The sequence below is a fragment of the Lissotriton helveticus genome, chromosome 2_1 (assembly GCF_964261635.1).
Source record: "Lissotriton helveticus chromosome 2_1, aLisHel1.1, whole genome shotgun sequence".
NCBI classification, from domain to species: Eukaryota; Metazoa; Chordata; class Amphibia; order Caudata; family Salamandridae; genus Lissotriton; species Lissotriton helveticus.
In genome coordinates, this window is record NC_136059.1 from 1,243,441,211 (window position 1) to 1,243,458,349 (window position 17,139).

Here is a 17,139-nt window from a genome sequence, read left to right on the forward strand (position 1 = left end):
GTAGTGTCCCTTATTGATGTGGTAGTGTCCCTTATTGATGTGGTGGTGTCCCTGAGTGATGTGGTGGTGTTCCCGAGTGATGTGGTAGTGTCCCAGAGTGATGTGGTGGTGTCCCAGAGTGAGGTGGTGGTGTCCCAGAGTGATGTGGTGGTGTCCCAGAGTGAGGTGGTGGTGTCCCAGAGTGAGGTGGTGGTGTCCCAGAGTGAGGTGGTGGTGCCCCTGAGTGATGTGGGTGTCCCAGTGTGATGTGGGTGTCCCAGAGTGATGTGGGGGTGTCCCAGAGTGATGTGGGTGTCCCAGAGTTATGTGGTGGTGTCCCCGAGTGATGTGGTGGTGTCCCCGAGTGATGTGGTGGTGTCCCCGAGTGATGTGGTGGTGTCCCCGAGTGATGTGGGGGTGTCCCTGAGTGATGTGGGGGTGTCCCTTATTGATATGGTGGTGTCCCAGAGTGATGTGGGGGGTGTCCCAGAGTGATGTGGGGGGTGTCCCAGAGTGATGTGGTGGTGTCCCAGAGTGATGTGGTGGTGTTCCTGAGTGATGTGGTAGTGTCCCTTATTGATGTGGTAGTGTCCCTTATTGATGTGGTGGTGTCCCTGAGTGATGTGGTGGTGTTCCCGAGTGATGTGGTAGTGTCCCAGAGTGATGTGGTGGTGTCCCAGAGTGAGGTGGTGGTGTCCCAGAGTGATGTGGTGGTGTCCCAGAGTGAGGTGGTGGTGTCCCAGAGTGAGGTGGTGGTGTCCCAGAGTGAGGTGGTGGTGCCCCTGAGTGATGTGGGTGTCCCAGTGTGATGTGGGTGTCCCAGAGTGATGTGGGGGTGTCCCAGAGTGATGTGGGTGTCCCAGAGTTATGTGGTGGTGTCCCCGAGTGATGTGGTGGTGTCCCCGAGTGATGTGGTGGTGTCCCCGAGTGATGTGGTGGTGTCCCCGAGTGATGTGGTGGTGTCCCCGAGTGATGTGGTGGTGTCCCCGAGTGATGTGGTGGTGTCCCCGAGTGATGTGGTGGTGTCCCAGAGTGATGTTGTGGTGTCCCAGAGTGAGGTGGTGGTGTCCCAGAGTGAGGTGGTGGTGTCCCAGAGTGAGGTGGTGGTGCCCCTGAGTGAGGTGGTGGTGCCCCTGAGTGAGGTGGGTGTCCCAGAGTGATGTGGGGGGTGTCCCAGAGTGTTGTGGGGGTGGCCCAGAGTGATGTGGGTGTCCCAGAGTGATGTGGTGGTGTCCCAGAATGATGTGGTGGTGTCCCAGAGTGATGTGGTGGTGTCCCCGAGTGATGTGGTGGTGTCCCCGAGTGATGTGGCGGTGTCCCCGAGTGATGTGGTGGTGTCCCCGAGTGATGTGGGGGTGTCCCCGAGTGATGTGGGGGTGTCCCTGAGTGATGTGGGGGTGTCCCTGAGTGATGTGGTGGTGTTCCGGAGTGATGTGGTAGTGTCCCTTATTGATGTGGAAGTGTCCCTTATTGATGTGGTGGTGTCCCAGAGTGATGTGGGTGTCCCAGAGTGATGTGGGGGGTGTCCCAGAGTGATGTGGTGGTGTCCCAGAGTGATGTGGTGGTGTTCCTGAGTGATGTGGTAGTGTCCCTTATTGATGTGGTAGTGTCCCTTATTGATGTGGTGGTGTCCCTGAGTGATGTGGTGGTGTTCCCGAGTGATGTGGTAGTGTCCCAGAGTGATGTGGTGGTGTCCCTGAGTGATGATGTGGTTGGGCTGAGTGATGTAGTGGTGTATTAGAGTGATGTGGTTGTGTCCCAGAGTGATGTGGTGGTGACCCAGAGTGATGTGGTGGTGTCCCAGAGTGATGTGGTGGTGTCCCAGAGTGATGTGGTGGTGTCCCAGAGTGATGTGGTGGTGTCCCTGAGTGATGTGGTGGTGTCCCAGAGTGATGTGGTAGTATCCCTTATTGATGTGGTGGTGTCCCTGAGTGATGTGGTGGTGTCCCTGAGTGATGTGGTGGTGTTCCCGAGTGATGTGGTGGTGTTCCCGAGTGATGTGGTGGTGTTTCTGAGTGATGTGGTGGTGTTTCTGAGTGATGTTGTAGTGTCCCAGAGTGATGTGGTGGTGTCCCTGAGTGATGATGTGGTTGGGCTGAGTGATGTAGTGGTGTATTAGAGTGATGTGGTGGTGTCCCCGAGTGATGTGGTGGTGTCCCAGAGTGATGTGGTGGTGTCCCAGAGTGATTTGGTGGTGTCCCCGAGTGATGTGGTGGTGTCCCCGAGTGATGTGGTGGTGTCCCCGAGTGATGTGGTGGTGTCCCCGAGTGATGTGGTGGTGTCCCCGAGTGATGTGGTGGTGTCCCCGAGTGATGTGGTGGTGTCCCTGAGTGAGGTGGGTGTCCCAGAGTGATGTGGGGGGTGTCCCAGAGTGATGTGGGGGGTGTCCCAGAGTGATGTGGGGGGTGTCCCAGAGTGATGTGGGGGGTGTCCCAGAGTGATGTGGGGGGTGTCCCAGAGTGATGTGGTGGTGTCCCAGAGTGATGTGGTGGTGTCCCCGAGTGATGTGGTGGTGCCCCCGAGTGATGTGGTGGTGTCCCCGAGTGATGTGGGGGTGTCCCCGAGTGATGTGGGGGTGTCCCCGAGTGATGTGGGGGTGTCCCCGAGTGATGTGGGGGTGTCCCCGAGTGATGTGGGGGTGTCCCCGAGTGATGTGGGGGTGTCCCTGAGTGATGTGGGGGTGTCCCTTATTGATATGGTGGTGTCCCAGAGTGATGTGGGTGTCCCAGAGTGATGTGGTGGTGTCCCCGAGTGATGTGGTGGTGCCCCCGAGTGATGTGGTGGTGCCCCCGAGTGATGTGGTGGTGCCCCCGAGTGATGTGGTGGTGTCCCCGAGTGATGTGGGGGTGTCCCCGAGTGATGTGGGGGTGTCCCCGAGTGATGTGGTGGTGTCCCCGAGTGATGTGGGGGTGTCCCAGAGTGATGTGGTGGTGTCCCCGAGTGATGTGGTGGTGTCCCCGAGTGATGTGGTGGTGTCCCCGAGTGATGTGGTGGTGTCCCCGAGTGATGTGGGGGTGTCCCCGAGTGATGTGGGGGTGTCCCCGAGTGATGTGGTGGTGTCCCCGAGTGATGTGGGGGTGTCCCCGAGTGATGTGGGGGTGTCCCCGAGTGATGTGGTGGTGTCCCAGAGTGATGTGGTGGTGTCCCCGAGTGATGTTGTGGTGTCCCCGAGTGATGTGGTGGTGTCCCAGAGTGAGGTGGTGGTGCCCCTGAGTGAGGTGGTGGTGCCCCTGAGTGAGGTGGGTGTCCCAGAGTGATGTGGGGGGTGTCCCAGAGTGTTGTGGGGGTGGCCCAGAGTGATGTGGGTGTCCCAGAGTGATGTGGTGGTGTCCCAGAGTTATGTGGTGGTGTCCCAGAGTGATGTGGTGGTGTCCCCGAGTGATGTGGTGGTGTCCCCGAGTGATGTGGTGGTGTCCCCGAGTGATGTGGTGGTGTCCCCGAGTGATGTGGTGGTGTCCCCGAGTGATGTGGTGGTGTCCCCGAGTGATGTGGTGGTGTCCCCGAGTGATGTGGTGGTGTCCCCGAGTGATGTGGGGGTGTCCCCGAGTGATGTGGGGGTGTCCCCGAGTGATGTGGGGGTGTCCCTGAGTGATGTGGTGGTGTTCCGGAGTGATGTGGTAGTGTCCCTTATTGATGTGGAAGTGTCCCTTATTGATATGGTGGTGTCCCAGAGTGATGTGGGTGTCCCAGAGTGATGTGGTGGTGACCCAGAGAGATGTGGTGGTGTCCCAGAGTGATGTGGTGGTGTCCCAGAGTGATGTGGTGGTGTCCCAGAGTGATGTGGTGGTGTCCCCGAGAGATGTGGTGGTGTCCCCGAGAGATGTGGTGGTGTCCCCGAGTGATGTGGTGGTGTCCCCAAGTGATGTGGTGGTGTCCCCGAGTGATGTGGTGGTGTCCCTGAGTGATGATGTGGTTGGGCTGAGTGATGTGGTGGTGTATTAGAGTGATGTGGTGGTGTCCCTGAGTGATGTGGGGGTGTCCCTGAGTGATGTGGGGGTGTCCCTGAGTGATGTGGGGGTGTCCCTGAGTGATGTGGGGGTGTCCCCGAGTGATGTGGTGGTGTCCCCGAGTGATGTGGTGGTGTCCCCGAGTGATGTGGTGGTGTCCCCGAGTGATGTGGTGGTGTCCCCGAGTGATGTGGTGGTGTCCCCGAGTGATGTGGTGGTGTCCCCGAGTGATGTGGTGGTGCCCCCGAGTGATGTGGTGGTGTCCCCGAGTGATGTGGTGGTGTCCCCGAGTGATGTGGTGGTGTCCCCGAGTGATGTGGGGGTGTCCCCGAGTGATGTGGGGGTGTCCCCGAGTGATGTGGGGGTGTCCCTGAGTGATGTGGGGGTGTCCCTGAGTGATGTGGGGGTGTCCCTTATTGATATGGTGGTGTCCCAGAGTGATGTGGGTGTCCCAGAGTGATGTGGGGGGTGTCCCAGAGTGATGTGGTGGTGTCCCAGAGTGATGTGGTGGTGTTCCTGAGTGATGTGGTAGTGTCCCTTATTGATGTGGTGGTGTCCCTGAGTGATGTGGGGGGTGTCCCAGAGTGATGTGGTGGTGTCCCAGAGTGATGTGGGTGTCCCAGAGTGATGTGGGTGTCCCAGAGTGATGTGGGGGGGTGTCCCAGAGTGATGTGGTGGTGTCCCAGAGTGATGTGGTGGTGTTCCTGAGTGATGTGGTAGTGTCCCTTATTGATGTGGTGGTGTCCCTGAGTGATGTGGGGGGTGTCCCAGAGTGATGTGGTGGTGTCCCCGAGTGATGTGGTGGTGTCCCCAAGTGATGTGGTGGTGTCCCCAAGTGATGTGGTGGTGCCCCCGAGTGATGTGGTGGTGCCCCCGAGTGATGTGGTGGTGCCCCCGAGTGATGTGGTGGTGCCCCCGAGTGATGTGGTGGTGTCCCCGAGTGATGTGGTGGTGTCCCCGAGTGATGTGGGGGTGTCCCCGAGTGATGTGGGGGTGTCCCCGAGTGATGTGGGGGTGTCCCCGAGTGATGTGGGGGTGTCCCCGAGTGATGTGGGGGTGTCCCCGAGTGATGTGGGGGTGTCCCTGAGTGATGTGGGGGTGTCCCTGAGTGATGTGGGGGTGTCCCTTATTGATATGGTGGTGTCCCAGAGTGATGTGGGGGGTGTCCCAGAGTGATGTGGGGGGTGTCCCAGAGTGATGTGGTGGTGTCCCAGAGTGATGTGGTGGTGTTCCTGAGTGATGTGGTAGTGTCCCTTATTGATGTGGTAGTGTCCCTTATTGATGTGGTGGTGTCCCTTATTGATGTGGTGGTGTCCCAGAGTGAGGTGGTGGTGTCCCAGAGTGAGGTGGTGGTGTCCCAGAGTGAGGTGGTGGTGTCCCAGAGTGAGGTGGTGGTGCCCCTGAGTGATGTGGGTGTCCCAGTGTGATGTGGGTGTCCCAGAGTGATGTGGGTGTCCCAGAGTTATGTGGTGGTGTCCCCGAGTGATGTGGTGGTGTCCCCGAGTGATGTGGTGGTGTCCCCGAGTGATGTGGTGGTGTCCCCGAGTGATGTGGTGGTGTCCCCGAGTGATGTGGTGGTGTCCCCGAGTGATGTGGTGGTGTCCCCGAGTGATGTGGTGGTGTCCCAGAGTGATGTTGTGGTGTCCCTGAGTGAGGTGGTGGTGTCCCAGAGTGAGGTGGTGGTGTCCCAGAGTGAGGTGGTGGTGTCCCAGAGTGAGGTGGTGGTGCCCCTGAGTGAGGTGGTGGTGCCCCTGAGTGAGGTGGGTGTCCCAGAGTGATGTGGGGGGTGTCCCAGAGTGTTGTGGGGGTGGCCCAGAGTGATGTGGGTGTCCCAGAGTGATGTGGTGGTGTCCCAGAATGATGTGGTGGTGTCCCAGAGTGATGTGGTGGTGTCCCCGAGTGATGTGGTGGTGTCCCCGAGTGATGTGGTGGTGTCCCCGAGTGATGTGGTGGTGTCCCCGAGTGATGTGGGGGTGTCCCCGAGTGATGTGGGGGTGTCCCCGAGTGATGTGGGGGTGTCCCTGAGTGATGTGGGGGTGTCCCTGAGTGATGTGGTGGTGTTCCGGAGTGATGTGGTAGTGTCCCTTATTGATGTGGAAGTGTCCCTTATTGATGTGGTGGTGTCCCCGAGTGATGTGGTGGTGTCCCCGAGTGATGTGGTGGTGTCCCTGAGTGATGATGTGGTTGGGCTGAGTGATGATGTGGTTGGGCTGAGTGATGTGGTGGTGTCCCCGAGTGATGTGGTGGTGTCCCCGAGTGATGTGGGGGTGTCCCCGAGTGATGTGGGGGTGTCCCTGAGTGATGTGGGGGTGTCCCTGAGTGATGTGGGGGTGTCCCTTATTGATATGGTGGTGTCCCAGAGTGATGTGGGTGTCCCAGAGTGATGTGGGGGGTGTCCCAGAGTGATGTGGTGGTGTCCCAGAGTGATGTGGTGGTGTTCCTGAGTGATGTGGTAGTGTCCCTTATTGATGTGGTAGTGTCCCTTATTGATGTGGTGGTGTCCCTGAGTGATGTGGTGGTGTTCCCGAGTGATGTGGTAGTGTCCCAGAGTGATGTGGTGGTGTCCCTGAGTGATGATGTGGTTGGGCTGAGTGATGTAGTGGTGTATTAGAGTGATGTGGTTGTGTCCCAGAGTGATGTGGTGGTGACCCAGAGTGATGTGGTGGTGTCCCAGAGTGATGTGGTGGTGTCCCAGAGTGATGTGGTGGTGTCCCAGAGTGATGTGGTGGTGTTCCTGAGTGATGTGGTAGTATCCCTTATTGATGTGGTGGTGTCCCTGAGTGATGTGGTGGTGTCCCTGAGTGATGTGGTGGTGTTCCCGAGTGATGTGGTGGTGTTTCTGAGTGATGTGGTGGTGTTTCTGAGTGATGTTGTAGTGTCCCAGAGTGATGTGGTGGTGTCCCTGAGTGATGATGTGGTTGGGCTGAGTGATGTAGTGGTGTATTAGAGTTATGTGGTGGTGTCCCCGAGTGATGTGGTGGTGTCCCAGAGTGATGTGGTGGTGTCCCAGAGTGATGTGGTGGTGTCCCCGAGTGATGTGGTGGTGTCCCCGAGTGATGTGGTGGTGTCCCCGAGTGATGTGGTGGTGTCCCCGAGTGATGTGGTGGTGTCCCCGAGTGATGTGGTGGTGTCCCCGAGTGATGTGGTGGTGTCCCTGAGTGAGGTGGGTGTCCCAGAGTGAGGTGGGTGTCCCAGAGTGATGTGGGGGGTGTCCCAGAGTGATGTGGGGGGTGTCCCAGAGTGATGTGGGGGGTGTCCCAGAGTGATGTGGGGGGTGTCCCAGAGTGATGTGGTGGTGTCCCAGAGTGATGTGGTGGTGTCCCCGAGTGATGTGGTGGTGCCCCCGAGTGATGTGGTGGTGTCCCCGAGTGATGTGGGGGTGTCCCCGAGTGATGTGGGGGTGTCCCCGAGTGATGTGGGGGTGTCCCCGAGTGATGTGGGGGTGTCCCTGAGTGATGTGGGGGTGTCCCTGAGTGATGTGGGGGTGTCCCTTATTGATATGGTGGTGTCCCAGAGTGATGTGGGTGTCCCAGAGTGATGTGGTGGTGTCCCCGAGTGATGTGGTGGTGCCCCCGAGTGATGTGGTGGTGCCCCCGAGTGATGTGGTGGTGCCCCGAGTGATGTGGTGGTGTCCCCGAGTGATGTGGGGGTGTCCCAGAGTGATGTGGGGGTGTCCCAGAGTGATGTGGGGGTGTCCCCGAGTGATGTGGGGGTGTCCCTGAGTGATGTGGGGGTGTCCCTGAGTGATGTGGGGGTGTCCCTGAGTGATGTGGGGGTGTCCCTTATTGATATGGTGGTGTCCCAGAGTGATGTGGGGGGTGTCCCAGAGTGATGTGGTGGTGTCCCAGAGTGATGTCGTGGTGTTCCTGAGTGATATGGTGGTGTCCCTGAGTGATGTGGGGGGTGTCCCAGAGTGATGTGGTGGTGTCCCCGAGTGATGTGGTGGTGTCCCCGAGTGATGTGGTGGTGTCCCCGAGTGATGTGGTGGTGCCCCCGAGTGATGTGGTGGTGCCCCCGAGTGATGTGGTGGTGCCCCCGAGTGATGTGGTGGTGCCCCCGAGTGATGTGGTGGTGCCCCCGAGTGATGTGGTGGTGTCCCCGAGTGATGTGGTGGTGTCCCCGAGTGATGTGGTGGTGTCCCCGAGTGATGTGGGGGTGTCCCTGAGTGATGTGGGGGTGTCCCTTATTGATATGGTGGTGTCCCAGAGTGATGTGGGTGTCCCAGAGTGATGTGGTGGTGTCCCTGAGTGATGTGGGGGTGTCCCTGATTGATGTGGGGGTGTCCCTGAGTGATGTGGGGGTGTCCCTTATTGATATGGTGGTGTCCCAGAGTGATGTGGGTGTCCCAGAGTGATGTGGGGGTGTCCCAGAGTGATGTGGGTGTCCCAGAGTGATGTGGGTGTCCCCGAGTGATGTGGTGGTGTCCCCGAGTGATGTGGTGGTGTCCCCGAGTGATGTGGTGGTGTCCCAGAGTGATGTGGTGGTGTCCCCGAGTGATGTTGTGGTGTCCCCGAGTGATGTGGTGGTGTCCCAGAGTGAGGTGGTGGTGCCCCTGAGTGAGGTGGTGGTGCCCCTGAGTGAGGTGGGTGTCCCAGAGTGATGTGGGGGGTGTCCCAGAGTGTTGTGGGGGTGGCCCAGAGTGATGTGGGTGTCCCAGAGTGATGTGGTGGTGTCCCAGAGTGATGTGGTGGTGTCCCCGAGTGATGTGGTGGTGTCCCCGAGTGATGTGGTGGTGTCCCCGAGTGATGTGGTGGTGTCCCCGAGTGATGTGGTGGTGTCCCCGAGTGATGTGGTGGTGTCCCCGAGTGATGTGGTGGTGTCCCCGAGTGATGTGGTGGTGCCCCCGAGTGATGTGGTGGTGCCCCCGAGTGATGTGGTGGTGTCCCCGAGTGATGTGGTGGTGTCCCCGAGTGATGTGGTGGTGTCCCCGAGTGATGTGGGGGTGTCCCCGAGTGATGTGGGGGTGTCCCCGAGTGATGTGGGGGTGTCCCTGAGTGATGTGGTGGTGTTCCGGAGTGATGTGGTAGTGTCCCTTATTGATGTGGAAGTGTCCCTTATTGATATGGTGGTGTCCCAGAGTGATGTGGGTGTCCCAGAGTGATGTGGTGGTGACCCAGAGAGATGTGGTGGTGTCCCAGAGTGATGTGGTGGTGTCCCAGAGTGATGTGGTGGTGTCCCAGAGTGATGTGGTGGTGTCCCAGAGTGATGTGGTGGTGTCCTCGAGAGATGTGGTGGTGTCCCCGAGAGATGTGGTGGTGTCCCCGAGTGATGTGGTGGTGTCCCCGAGTGATGTGGTGGTGTCCCCGAGTGATGTGGTGGTGTCCCTGAGTGATGATGTGGTTGGGCTGAGTGATGTGGTGGTGTATTAGAGTGATGTGGTGGTGTCCCTGAGTGATGTGGGGGTGTCCCTGAGTGATGTGGGGGTGTCCCCGAGTGATGTGGGGGTGTCCCCGAGTGATGTGGTGGTGTCCCCGAGTGATGTGGTGGTGTCCCCGAGTGATGTGGTGGTGCCCCCGAGTGATGTGGTGGTGCCCCCGAGTGATGTGGTGGTGTCCCCGAGTGATGTGGTGGTGTCCCCGAGTGATGTGGGGGTGTCCCTGAGTGATGTGGGGGTGTCCCTGAGTGATGTGGGGGTGTCCCTGAGTGATGTGGTGGTGTTCCGGAGTGATGTGGTAGTGTCCCTTATTGATGTGGAAGTGTCCCTTATTGATATGGTGGTGTCCCAGAGTGATGTGGGTGTCCCAGAGTGATGTGGTGGTGACCCAGAGTGATGTGGTGGTGTCCCAGAGTGATGTGGTGGTGTCCCAGAGTGATGTGGTGGTGTCCCAGAGTGATGTGGTGGTGTCCCAGAGTGATGTGGTGGTGTCCCCGAGAGATGTGGTGGTGTCCCCGAGTGATGTGGTGGTGTCCCCGAGTGATGTGGTGGTGTCCCCGAGTGATGTGGTGGTGTCCCTGAGTGATGATGTGGTTGGGCTGAGTGATGATGTGGTTGGGCTGAGTGATGTGGTGGTGTATTAGAGTGATGTGGTGGTGTCCCTGAGTGATGTGGGGGTGTCCCTGAGTGATGTGGGGGTGTCCCTGAGTGATGTGGTGGTGTTCCGGAGTGATGTGGTAGTGTCCCTTATTGATGTGGAAGTGTCCCTTATTGATATGGTGGTGTCCCAGAGTGATGTGGGTGTCCCAGAGTGATGTGGTGGTGACCCAGAGTGATGTGGTGGTGTCCCAGAGTGATGTGGTGGTGTCCCAGAGTGATGTGGTGGTGTCCCAGAGTGATGTGGTGGTGTCCCAGAGTGATGTGGTGGTGTCCCAGAGTGATGTGGTGGTGTCCCCGAGAGATGTGGTGGTGTCCCCGAGTGATGTGGTGGTGTCCCCGAGTGATGTGGTGGTGTCCCTGAGTTATGATGTGGTTGGGCTGAGTGATGTGGTGGTGTAATAGAGTGATGTGGTGGTGTCCCTGAGTGATGATGTGGTTGGGCTGAGTGATGTGGTGGTGTATTAGAGTGATGTGGTTGTGTCCCAGAGTGATGTGGTGGTGTCCCAGAGTGATGTGGTGGTGTCCCAGAGTGATGTGGTGGTGTCCCAGAGTGATGTGGTGGTGTCCCAGAGTGATGTGGTGGTGTTCCTGAGTGATGTGGTAGTATCCCTTATTGATGTGGTGGTGTCCCTGAGTGATGTGGTGGTGTCCCTGAGTGATGTGGTGGTGTTCCCGAGTGATGTGGTGGTGTTTCTGAGTGATGTGGTGGTGTTTCTGAGTGATGTTGTAGTGTCCCAGAGTGATGTGGTGGTGTCCCCGAGTGATGTGGTGGTGTCCCAGAGTGATGTGGTGGTGTCCCCGAGTGATGTGGTGGTGTCCCAGAGTGATGTGGTGGTGTCCCAGAGTGATGTGGTGGTGTCCCAGAGTGATGTGGTGGTGTCCCAGAGTGATGTGGTGGTGTCCCAGAGTGATGTGGTGGTGTCCCAGAGTGATGTGGTGGTGTCCCAGAGTGATGTGGTGGTGTCCCCGAGTGATGTGGTGGTGCCCCCGAGTGATGTGGTGGTGTCCCCGAGTGATGTGGGGGTGTCCCCGAGTGATGTGGGGGTGTCCCCGAGTGATGTGGGGGTGTCCCCGAGTGATGTGGGGGTGTCCCTGAGTGATGTGGGGGTGTCCCTGAGTGATGTGGGGGTGTCCCTTATTGATATGGTGGTGTCCCAGAGTGATGTGGGTGTCCCAGAGTGATGTGGTGGTGTCCCCGAGTGATGTGGTGGTGCCCCCGAGTGATGTGGTGGTGCCCCCGAGTGATGTGGTGGTGCCCCGAGTGATGTGGTGGTGTCCCCGAGTGATGTGGGGGTGTCCCAGAGTGATGTGGGGGTGTCCCAGAGTGATGTGGGGGTGTCCCCGAGTGATGTGGGGGTGTCCCTGAGTGATGTGGGGGTGTCCCTGAGTGATGTGGGGGTGTCCCTGAGTGATGTGGGGGTGTCCCTTATTGATATGGTGGTGTCCCAGAGTGATGTGGGGGGTGTCCCAGAGTGATGTGGTGGTGTCCCAGAGTGATGTCGTGGTGTTCCTGAGTGATATGGTGGTGTCCCTGAGTGATGTGGGGGGTGTCCCAGAGTGATGTGGTGGTGTCCCCGAGTGATGTGGTGGTGTCCCCGAGTGATGTGGTGGTGTCCCCGAGTGATGTGGTGGTGCCCCCGAGTGATGTGGTGGTGCCCCCGAGTGATGTGGTGGTGCCCCCGAGTGATGTGGTGGTGCCCCCGAGTGATGTGGTGGTGCCCCCGAGTGATGTGGTGGTGTCCCCGAGTGATGTGGTGGTGTCCCCGAGTGATGTGGTGGTGTCCCCGAGTGATGTGGGGGTGTCCCTGAGTGATGTGGGGGTGTCCCTTATTGATATGGTGGTGTCCCAGAGTGATGTGGGTGTCCCAGAGTGATGTGGTGGTGTCCCTGAGTGATGTGGGGGTGTCCCTGATTGATGTGGGGGTGTCCCTGAGTGATGTGGGGGTGTCCCTTATTGATATGGTGGTGTCCCAGAGTGATGTGGGTGTCCCAGAGTGATGTGGGGGTGTCCCAGAGTGATGTGGGTGTCCCAGAGTGATGTGGGTGTCCCCGAGTGATGTGGTGGTGTCCCCGAGTGATGTGGTGGTGTCCCCGAGTGATGTGGTGGTGTCCCAGAGTGATGTGGTGGTGTCCCCGAGTGATGTTGTGGTGTCCCCGAGTGATGTGGTGGTGTCCCAGAGTGAGGTGGTGGTGCCCCTGAGTGAGGTGGTGGTGCCCCTGAGTGAGGTGGGTGTCCCAGAGTGATGTGGGGGGTGTCCCAGAGTGTTGTGGGGGTGGCCCAGAGTGATGTGGGTGTCCCAGAGTGATGTGGTGGTGTCCCAGAGTGATGTGGTGGTGTCCCCGAGTGATGTGGTGGTGTCCCCGAGTGATGTGGTGGTGTCCCCGAGTGATGTGGTGGTGTCCCCGAGTGATGTGGTGGTGTCCCCGAGTGATGTGGTGGTGTCCCCGAGTGATGTGGTGGTGTCCCCGAGTGATGTGGTGGTGCCCCCGAGTGATGTGGTGGTGCCCCCGAGTGATGTGGTGGTGTCCCCGAGTGATGTGGTGGTGTCCCCGAGTGATGTGGTGGTGTCCCCGAGTGATGTGGGGGTGTCCCCGAGTGATGTGGGGGTGTCCCCGAGTGATGTGGGGGTGTCCCTGAGTGATGTGGTGGTGTTCCGGAGTGATGTGGTAGTGTCCCTTATTGATGTGGAAGTGTCCCTTATTGATATGGTGGTGTCCCAGAGTGATGTGGGTGTCCCAGAGTGATGTGGTGGTGACCCAGAGAGATGTGGTGGTGTCCCAGAGTGATGTGGTGGTGTCCCAGAGTGATGTGGTGGTGTCCCAGAGTGATGTGGTGGTGTCCCAGAGTGATGTGGTGGTGTCCTCGAGAGATGTGGTGGTGTCCCCGAGAGATGTGGTGGTGTCCCCGAGTGATGTGGTGGTGTCCCCGAGTGATGTGGTGGTGTCCCCGAGTGATGTGGTGGTGTCCCTGAGTGATGATGTGGTTGGGCTGAGTGATGTGGTGGTGTATTAGAGTGATGTGGTGGTGTCCCTGAGTGATGTGGGGGTGTCCCTGAGTGATGTGGGGGTGTCCCCGAGTGATGTGGGGGTGTCCCCGAGTGATGTGGTGGTGTCCCCGAGTGATGTGGTGGTGTCCCCGAGTGATGTGGTGGTGCCCCCGAGTGATGTGGTGGTGCCCCCGAGTGATGTGGTGGTGTCCCCGAGTGATGTGGTGGTGTCCCCGAGTGATGTGGGGGTGTCCCTGAGTGATGTGGGGGTGTCCCTGAGTGATGTGGGGGTGTCCCTGAGTGATGTGGTGGTGTTCCGGAGTGATGTGGTAGTGTCCCTTATTGATGTGGAAGTGTCCCTTATTGATATGGTGGTGTCCCAGAGTGATGTGGGTGTCCCAGAGTGATGTGGTGGTGACCCAGAGTGATGTGGTGGTGTCCCAGAGTGATGTGGTGGTGTCCCAGAGTGATGTGGTGGTGTCCCAGAGTGATGTGGTGGTGTCCCAGAGTGATGTGGTGGTGTCCCCGAGAGATGTGGTGGTGTCCCCGAGTGATGTGGTGGTGTCCCCGAGTGATGTGGTGGTGTCCCCGAGTGATGTGGTGGTGTCCCTGAGTGATGATGTGGTTGGGCTGAGTGATGATGTGGTTGGGCTGAGTGATGTGGTGGTGTATTAGAGTGATGTGGTGGTGTCCCTGAGTGATGTGGGGGTGTCCCTGAGTGATGTGGGGGTGTCCCTGAGTGATGTGGTGGTGTTCCGGAGTGATGTGGTAGTGTCCCTTATTGATGTGGAAGTGTCCCTTATTGATATGGTGGTGTCCCAGAGTGATGTGGGTGTCCCAGAGTGATGTGGTGGTGACCCAGAGTGATGTGGTGGTGTCCCAGAGTGATGTGGTGGTGTCCCAGAGTGATGTGGTGGTGTCCCAGAGTGATGTGGTGGTGTCCCAGAGTGATGTGGTGGTGTCCCAGAGTGATGTGGTGGTGTCCCCGAGAGATGTGGTGGTGTCCCCGAGTGATGTGGTGGTGTCCCCGAGTGATGTGGTGGTGTCCCTGAGTTATGATGTGGTTGGGCTGAGTGATGTGGTGGTGTAATAGAGTGATGTGGTGGTGTCCCTGAGTGATGATGTGGTTGGGCTGAGTGATGTGGTGGTGTATTAGAGTGATGTGGTTGTGTCCCAGAGTGATGTGGTGGTGTCCCAGAGTGATGTGGTGGTGTCCCAGAGTGATGTGGTGGTGTCCCAGAGTGATGTGGTGGTGTCCCAGAGTGATGTGGTGGTGTTCCTGAGTGATGTGGTAGTATCCCTTATTGATGTGGTGGTGTCCCTGAGTGATGTGGTGGTGTCCCTGAGTGATGTGGTGGTGTTCCCGAGTGATGTGGTGGTGTTTCTGAGTGATGTGGTGGTGTTTCTGAGTGATGTTGTAGTGTCCCAGAGTGATGTGGTGGTGTCCCCGAGTGATGTGGTGGTGTCCCAGAGTGATGTGGTGGTGTCCCCGAGTGATGTGGTGGTGTCCCAGAGTGATGTGGTGGTGTCCCAGAGTGATGTGGTGGTGTCCCAGAGTGATGTGGTGGTGTCCCAGAGTGATGTGGTGGTGTCCCAGAGTGATGTGGTGGTGTCCCAGAGTGATGTTGTGGTGTCCCAGAGTGATGTGTTGGTGTTTCTGAGTGATGTGGTGGTGTTTCTGAGTGATGTTGTAGTGTCCCAGAGTGATGTGGTGGTGTCCCTGAGTGATGATGTGGTTGGGCTGAGTGATGTAGTGGTGTATTAGAGTGATGTGGTGGTGTCCCCGAGTGATGTGGTGGTGTCCCAGAGTGATGTGGTGGTGTCCCAGAGTGATGTGGTGGTGTCCCCGAGTGATGTGGTGGTGTCCCCGAGTGATGTGGTGGTGTCCCTGAGTGAGGTGGGTGTCCCAGAGTGAGGTGGGTGTGCCAGAGTGATGTGGGGGGTGTCCCAGAGTGATGTGGGGGGTGTCCCAGAGTGATGTGGGGGGTGTCCCAGAGTGATGTGGGGAGTGTCCCAGAGTGATGTGGGGGGTGTCCCAGAGTGATGTGGTGGTGTCCCCGAGTGATGTGGTGGTGCCCCCGAGTGATGTGGTGGTGCCCCCGAGTGATGTGGTGGTGCCCCCGAGTGATGTGGTGGTGCCCCCGAGTGATGTGGTGGTGCCCCCGAGTGATGTGGTGGTGTCCCCGAGTGATGTGGTGGTGTCCCCGAGTGATGTGGTGGTGTCCCCGAGTGATGTGGTGGTGTCCCCGAGTGATGTGGTGGTGTCCCCGAGTGATGTAGTGGTGTCCCGAGTGATGTGGGGGTGTCCCCGAGTGATGTGGGGGTGTCCCCGAGTGATGTGGGGGTGTCCCTTATTGATATGGTGGTGTCCCAGAGTGATGTGGGTGTCCCAGAGTGATGTGGGGGGTGTCCCAGAGTGATGTGGTGGTGTCCCAGAGTGATGTGGTGGTGTTCCTGAGTGATGTGGTGGTGTCCCAGAGTGATGTGGTGGTGTCCCAGAGTGATGTGGTGGTGTTCCTGAGTGATGTGGTGGTGTCCCTTATTGATGTGGTGGTGTCCCTGAGTGATGTGGGGGGTGTCCCAGAGTGTGGGGGGTGTCCCAGAGTGATGTGGGGGGTGTCCCAGAGTGATGTGGGGGGTGTCCCAGAGTGATGTGGTGGTGTCCCCGAGTGATGTGGTGGTGTCCCCGAGTGATGTGGTGGTGTCCCAGAGTGATGTGGTGGTGTCCCCGAGTGATGTTGTGGTGTCCCCGAGTGATGTGGTGGTGTCCCAGAGTGAGGTGGTGGTGTCCCAGAGTGATGTGGTGGTGTCCCTGAGTGAGGTGGGTGTCCCAGAGAGAGGTGGGTGTGCCAGAGTGAGGTGGGTGTGCCAGAGTGATGTGGTGGTGTCCCAGAGTGATGTGGTGGTGTCCCCGAGAGATGTGGTGGTGTCCCCGAGTGATGTGGTGGTGTCCCCGAGTGATGTGGTGGTGTCCCCGAGTGATGTGGTGGTGTCCCTGAGTGATGATGTGGTTGGGCTGAGTGATGATGTGGTTGGGCTGAGTGATGTGGTGGTGTATTAGAGTGATGTGGTGGTGTCCCCGAGTGATGTTGTGGTGTCCCCGAGTGATGTGGTGGTGTCCCAGAGTGATGTGGTGGTGTCCCCGAGTGATGTGGTGGTGTCCCAGAGTGATGTGGTGGTGTCCCCGAGTGATGTTGTGGTGTCCCCGAGTGATGTGGTGGTGTCCCCGAGTGATGTGGTGGTGTCCCCGAGTGATGTGGTGGTGTCCCAGAGTGATGTGGTGGTGTCCCAGAGTGATGTGGTGGTGTCCCAGAGTGATGTGGTGGTGTCCCTGAGTGATGATGTGGTTGGGCTGAGTGATGTGGTGGTGTATTAGAGTGATGTGGTGGTGTCCCTGAGTGATGATGTGGTTGGGCTGAGTGATGTGGTGGTGTATTAGAGTGATGTGGTTGTGTCCCAGAGTGATGTGGGGGGTGTCCCAGAGTGATGTGGTGGTGTCCCCGAGTGATGTGGTGGTGTCCCCGAGTGATGTGGTGGTGTCCCCGAGTGATGTGGTGGTGCCCCCGAGTGATGTGGTGGTGCCCCCGAGTGATGTGGTGGTGCCCCCGAGTGATGTGGTGGTGTCCCCGAGTGATGTGGTGGTGTCCCCGAGTGATGTGGTGGTGTCCCCGAGTGATGTGGTGGTGTCCCCGAGTGATGTGGTGGTGTCCCCGAGTGATGTGGTGGTGTCCCCGAGTGATGTGGGGGTGTCCCTTATTGATGTGGTGGTGTCCCTGAGTGATGTGGTGGTGTCCCTGAGTGATGTGGTGGTGTTCCCGAGTGATGTGGGTGTCCCAGAGTGATGTGGGGGGTGTCCCAGAGTGATGTGGTGGTGTCCCAGAGTGATGTGGTGGTGTTCCTGAGTGATGTGGTAGTGTCCCTTATTGATGTGGTGGTGTCCCTGAGTGATGTGGTGGTGTTCCTGAGTGATGTGGTAGTGTCCCAGAGTGATGTGGTGGTGTCCCTGAGTGATGATGTGGTTGGGCTGAGTGATGTGGTGGTGTCCCAGAGTGATGTGGTGGTGTCCCAGAGTGAGGTGGTGGTGTCCCAGAGTGAGGTGGTGGTGTCCCAGAGTGAGGTGGTGGTGTCCCAGAGTGAGGTGGTGGTGTCCCAGAGTGAGGTGGTGGTGTCCCAGAGTGAGGTGGTGGTGCCC